The following is a 6,786-nucleotide window of genomic DNA, read 5'->3' on the forward strand; positions in this document are numbered from 1 at the left end:
AACGGTACGTCTGGTCAGCCTAGATAGCAGCAGCATTTGTGGATGTTTGTTGAAACGCAAATTTCGATTGCTCTGTTTGGTTGTTACATGATTGCTTTCCCAAGCACGGTCGACAGAATTATGCAACTAGTAATTCGGAATGCACTATTTGGCCTATATAAGAGCCTGTTTCAGTCGTAACTGCTCATATCAGTTCTAGACAGCGACAACAGCAGATAGCATCAGCAAAACAGCAATAGCGGCAGGACCAGCTGATGCAGCGGAACTTCCTCTAGTAAAAAGCTGCCTTCGTGCAGAAGCGGGCAGCATCAGGAGTAGGTACATTAGTCTTCCTCTAATGAAAGGTTGTCGTATTTTGACAACACACAAACGTTTCGGGATGCTGGCTTCCAAAACATAACCCTTACTAACACGCAGAGAATCCTGAGTAAGAATCCCTAGGATACCGATTAACACGGTGACGGAATCGTGAAAGGAATCGCAAACACGATCCGGAGGATTCCCACTCACGATTCTTATTCAAGAATCCCAGAGCCATATACACGGCATTCCTGAGGATTCTTTTTTCAGGAATCCTTTTCAAGGACGCTCACGAATCCAATGTGAGGAATCCTAGAGAATCTATGCGAATCGTATGTGTTTGTCCGGGAAGAGCCTTCAAATTTTCAGTGTGAAAACAGTTTTCAACTGCATTATCAGAAAAATGCCTTAAATTTCTTTTGTCGGGAAGCATGCAGTGGCGATCAACAATATACCCGATATGAAATTGAAAAACAATTGTCCTTATAAGGACAACAAACAAATTATTGAGGATTTAATATTTTCTCGTTTAGCGCCAGACTTAAAAGTAAAATATTATTCAAATTTGCATGCACTCTACTTGTTGAAGCTTGTTTACGTTGTATAGTGTTTGTTCCATTCCTGTTCAGTGATGTATGTGCAAAGTGAAATCCGGTAGCACTTCAACTCCTCTTTTGCACAAAATTTCAAACATATCCAATACAAGTAATGTAACAAACAATTTTATGTAGTTCTGCGGTCGTGGTTTTGTATACAACCCTTGTAATTTTTTCTAATCGTTTATTATGTGTGAAAAAAAAAAAACTTTAAGCTTTAGTATAGTATAAAATAAGGCGCAAAATTGAGTTCGATAGCAAAGTCGAAAAATTACATCGAAATTATTTTTTATAACTCTTTTAATTTTTTAATAAATAAATCATTTGTATATCTTGATTTGCCATATTTTTACAATTTGTTTATGTTGCAAGGATATTTAACCGATCGTTTTACCCGAAAAACACGAAAGTCGCTAATAACGGGTCTTTTCACTTTTCATGCATATTTCGAAATTTGCGCGGGTTATTTGAGCAAATTTTACAATTACTATTACAATTTCTATATTCGGACTTTTCAAAAAACTAAAATATTTTTTCTACAAAGTAGTTATTTTTTGCTTAAAAAGTGTATTCACAAACGTGTGTACAATAATAAAATTAGATTGAAATATATAGTAGCACATAATCAAAATGAGTAGAGATTGAATGGAAAAAATTAAAAAACACAACTTAAGTTAAAATAAATAATAGTCTGGAAGCAAAAACAAACGTATTTGGCTCTAGCTTAAAGCAGAATCACAATTATTTATTTCTGGCTATGATTTTCATTAAATTCTTACCCAAAACTAAGCATCCTTGGGTTTTCATCGGTACTCACCCAACGAGGTAATCTTCGAGAAATCTCAGAGCTTTTTAACGTTGTTCGCTGCATTTACATCAAGGTTCCCAAGAAATATGCGAAATTTTAATTATTAACGTATGCGTTGAAAATGGACTTTCTCTTTTTTCTGGATGGTAATTGAAAATTAACTAGGACAAACTCAATTATCAGTTTGAAAAATTTCCCATGGAAGGTATTTCTGTTAGCTTTCTCGCAAACAAATTTTTCGTCCTTGTTCTTGCGTCACATTATTTATCAATCCCTCCTCAGTTTTCGCGACAAAATTGTTGGAGTAGATCTTACGCTTCAGGCTTCGGCCTTTTGATATTTCTTGATAAACGACGCAACTTCCGGCAGGCATTTCGTACTATAAATTTCCCCGTTCACGGCCAGTCCGGAGCTAAAGAAGAGCAACTTTGACATCCCTTCCTCGCTGATTGTCAGCCACAGTAGCACTTTCTTGGGGAACTTGGTCTGTGAAATAAACTTCACCTCGGTGTTCACTTCCTTCGTGGGGTAGGTAAAATAAGAAGTGCCCTGCCAGTCGTTGCCATCTAGGGTGAGGCAGGTCTCGCCGTATGTCACCACGTCGTGACCGTCGTGCCTGCAGCTCCGAGACTAGTGGACGGGACTGCTGCTTCCTTACATGTATGTCCATGGTCGCCAGGTACTATTTCACTGTTTGGCCGGTTGCACCGATCTCCTGGCCGAGCGCACGCAGCGATGTAACCACTTTTCCCTCGGTCTTCCTCTTTAGCATCCATGGAGCTTCTTGTCGCTCAGGGTCGTCAATGGTCTGATTGTTGTCCAACAGTGCCAAGATGTTGTAGATGCCGAAACGGGCGTATCCGGTGTCCAAGAATTGCCACAAAATGTCCTTTTCCGACGCGACGGAGTACCGTTCTTTGAACGTGCACACTTCTGAACGGAGTAGCTTAAGCTGTCGATTTTTTTCTGCTGACTGATGGGTTAATATTATTGATGCCTCTTGCGTAGCTTTGTCAGTGCGTGTAAAGGAAAACCCATGGAAAAACGTCAAATTTTGTCCATTGTTTTCTAACGCAAACGTTATTATTTTTAATAGCACTTTTGCATTTATTTTTCGTTTATTTATTCAGACCCTATGTTTGTTCTGATTTGCTTTTGTGTGGGTGACGGGTGACAACTTGAATTTGGGATTTTTCTCTAGTGCCGATTTGATTCTCATGATGATACTTGTATTATTAACAAAAAAAATCATTTGAAAAAGGTTTGCGACCGGCTTTTTGACGAAGCTTTTCAGGATGTTTCTGTGTTTTTATTACAATTTGACGAATAAGGAAGTTTTTGTTGCTTATATCGTATTGTACTTATTGTATTGTTGTTAACATAACTGTTTTTTTGTTTAAGACACTTAACCATCATTGGAACTTCTGTTGTCTGTTGACGTTGACTGAATAAATAAATATAAAAAGCATTGCACGGCCTTCACTTAGGCTTTTCGAATGCATCTCTTGTTTCAACCAATTGCAGTTATGTTTGTACGCAAAAAAGTTTACCTTGAACTTTTTGCCAAAGTTTTTGCGCGGTTTAGTTGGAATTGCACAATGCTCCTTGGTTTGACGTCGTTTTGATCAGAACTCAGCGTGCATGAATAAAACAGAAAATTCTGGCATGAAAAGGAGAGAGAGAGAAAGAGAGAGACAGAGAGAGAGACAGAGAGAGAGAGAAAGAGAGAGAGAGAGAAAGAGAGAGAAAGAGAGAGAGAGAGAGAGAGAGAGAGAGAGAGAGAGAGAGAGAGAGAGAGAGAGAGAGAGAGAGAGAGGAAGAGAGAGAGAGCGAGAGAGAGAGAGAGAGAGAGGGAGAGAGAGAGAGAGCATACATTCACATGATCTCATTTCTCTCTGGGCTTGTTTGTAAGAAAGTCTGGAAAAGTAATCCAAAAATTTTATTGTCATCTGTTAATTGTGCTCGACTTTTTAAAAAGTGATTCAAAACTCCTCCATGAAACATCCAATGTCTTTTAGTCGAAAAAAAATTCAAAGGTTTGTGTAAAAAGACAGCTGCTGGGAGAACACAATCAATTGACATACCATGTACAATAAAATAATCGAACTTTGTCCATCATCGACACTTTATGTTGACCCCGACGTGATTTGAACACGCAACCTTCTGATCTGGAGTCAGACGCGCTACCGTTGCGCCACGGAGTCTTGGTGCGATGATTTCAAAGGCATTTAAAGGCGTTTGTTAAAGAAAATCGGGTGGTTTATTTGAACGAGTGAGGCGTGGACAGCCTAACATGTGCTGACGCACTAGCGTACAATAAAATTTTTCAACCGTATCGAGGAAAAGCAATTATTACGCTTGAAATAAATAAACGGTTTGTGTGCTTTAAATGGCAAATTTGTAATTGAGTAAATGTTGACCTTTCAAATCAGATCTGGTAGAGAACTATCACATAGTCAATTGAAGTATATGTTATATGAAGTGCATTCCAATTAATATGTACAGAGACGGAACGCCTTCTGGAAGTAGCAAATAAAACATAAACCAAGTCAATTTTTCGACGGTTATTTCGTTAGCTATTGAACAAGTATAGAAATAATCAATACCAGCTTAGAGGAGATTTAACGGTGTTGTTTACTTTTGCCTCACGAAGGCCCGGCGTCTCGTTCTCGGACGCCGTAAACCGGTGTTATTAAGTCAAATAGCAATTAATATTGCCGAGATCTAATTATACGCTATTGGCACGGCAAAAGAGGCAGTAAACAGCACATCCACCGGGCGACAGCCCAGGCCACTCCGGGTGTGTGTGTGCGTGTGATTATCTTTATGTCCTCTAATTTGTGTCATTAGCCACCCAAAGCTACCAATTATACGGCGGACAGCCTTCACTCCTTCTCGGCAGTGTGATCCAGCAGCCGGTGCAGCCTGGGTGCGACGTAATGGGCTGCTAAAACTTCGAAAGATCCATTTAACTTCCCCGGAGGGCAAACTTAACGCGATCGTTTGCAAAATCAATTACGTGACACCGAACTTCATCACCGGTGACACTGTAGAGTCCATGTACAGTGTAATTATTCAATCACACGTTCGAGGCTCGAAACAATCTGATATGGCTGTCGATAAGGAGGAAGAGGAGCAGCTTATCTCCCTTGTGACTAAAAAACGTTATCGAAGACTCTTGTCTTGTTTTTTTTTCTCAATTCACGAGTTATAATATCGATTGCTTTATTATACAGTGGTCGCCACACTGTTGGCATCTGATCGATCGATCCGTGTTACTTAGGTCGTATTGATAGTAATCATAGTCTGCCTCTTGTCTAACTTCTAGTAGCTACCGGACACGCGCGACAATCTCCACTCAATTTAACAGCGTATCGCGACTGTCCAGTTATTTCCAGTTCCACACTTGTATCGATTCAGGCAACTCAGTCGGTTTACGGCACGCCCTCAAGTTCAAAAGCCATGTTTAGGCGAGATGGATTTAGCAAACAGCGCAGCGGCGGCGAAATTTTAATCAACCGATGTAGATAAGCCCCACTGCAACTGCGTGTGCCGTTAGTCGCATTAAGGAAACTGGATCGTTGCTGCTCAGGTGATCGGTAGTGCAGCGCCACACCGGCCGTGTAGTGCTGAACGCGATCGGTGTCACTTGCTGCGAAAATAAACGGCACTTGGTTCCCTTAAACGGATTAGTTGAGTGCGGAAAAGGGAAAGTTGTCTCTTTGAGCGGTGTTCTGGTTCTGGGCGCGGGGTAACAATTAACAGCAGTTCAGTATGCTAGAATTTTAATGAACACCAATAGCGGTGTAGTACCGCGCACCGGTTTTGCGGTAGGTGTCCGGAACGCACCCTATAAATTTAAGCCCCAGAGTTTTAAAAATAAATTAGTAGGACTTGAGAAAAAAAATTAACATTGCAGTAACCATAGCTCGGTTCGGATCATTTGACCCCGACGTGATTTGAACACGCAACCTTCTGATCTGGAGTCAGACGCGCTACCGTTGCGCCACGGAGTCTTTCGGTGGTGGAGCTCGGTTACGATTAGGTTTTCAGTTGCTGCTAGCCTTAAATAGACACTAACTATAACGGGCCAACAATTCGATATGAGTAAAGTTTTCGGTTGTTCGTTTTTTAAATTGAATTATAAATTATGATAAGTTGTTCACTGAAGTGGTAAGGCACAAGCTTGTAATATACCGACCTCGAGGTTCAAGTACCATCTGGTAATGTGTAGTTGATGTAGTATCTCTTTCTAGAATATGAAAAAGTGACGTGATTTTCAACTGTTTCGGCACTTACACTGGGTAAGCTTAGAGAACATATACATGAAAAATTCAAAACACCTTGAATTATCGTCAAAAACAGCCCAAAAAAAACTCTTTCAGCTTCTTATCTGAATGAATTTATTTATGGAATTATTTATCCACAAATGCAGTCGTTCTTTTGTTAGTGTAAATGAAAACACTGGATACTCAGGATTATGAAACCAATAATGTGGTAAATTCATTCAAACTCAATGTGGCAAAAACTAAATTAAATTAGAAAAGTCGTAAAGAATCTATTGCTGGCATAACCATATTCAAATAAATCATATCTCGATGGTTCTTTGACGGATTTTCGATCTTTGAATAGCAATGAACTCGGAATAAATTCTAGTTTATTGATAACTCAAAAACTGAAATCTAAACAAGATGTGAGAAAAAGTTACACACATTGCAAAAATGTACATTTTATCCCAGCCACGTCTAATTTGTAAATAATATTAGGAAACTAGAAAACTTTTGCAGTGAAATGAAACCTGTTGCGTCAAAACTGATTTGTTTTTTTTTTATGAAGTTATGGTCATTTTAAAACTGACAAAATTCTTTCTGTCTCAATAATTTTGTCTATCACCTGTATTACCGACAGGGCAAACGAGTTGCATGATATTGGGCTAATAAAAAGAGCAAAGATAGTTCATAAAAAGAAAGATATTTACAAGCGATGTTTTGCATGTTTTGGGAACGACTCGAAGCAAGTAAATTGGATTTCTAATGATTTGAAATCAACCTCTCAGCTGATCTCGAGGTACGATGCTCGACT

General features: G+C 39.4%; 2 non-coding genes across 2 annotated transcripts; both read right to left on the minus strand.

Moving 5' to 3' along the window:
* Positions 1-3,836: 3,836 nt before the first annotated feature.
* On the minus strand, positions 3,837-3,908 carry Trnaw-cca (transfer RNA tryptophan (anticodon CCA)). The gene has a single exon. It is a non-coding gene; the product is annotated as a tRNA-Trp (tRNA).
* Positions 3,909-5,648: 1,740 nt separating this feature from the next.
* Trnaw-cca (transfer RNA tryptophan (anticodon CCA)) lies at positions 5,649-5,720 on the minus strand. The gene has a single exon. It is a non-coding gene; the product is annotated as a tRNA-Trp (tRNA).
* Positions 5,721-6,786: the final 1,066 nt, after the last annotated feature.

Source organism: Wyeomyia smithii, chromosome 2 (assembly GCF_029784165.1).
Source record: "Wyeomyia smithii strain HCP4-BCI-WySm-NY-G18 chromosome 2, ASM2978416v1, whole genome shotgun sequence".
Classification (NCBI taxonomy): domain Eukaryota; kingdom Metazoa; phylum Arthropoda; class Insecta; order Diptera; family Culicidae; genus Wyeomyia; species Wyeomyia smithii.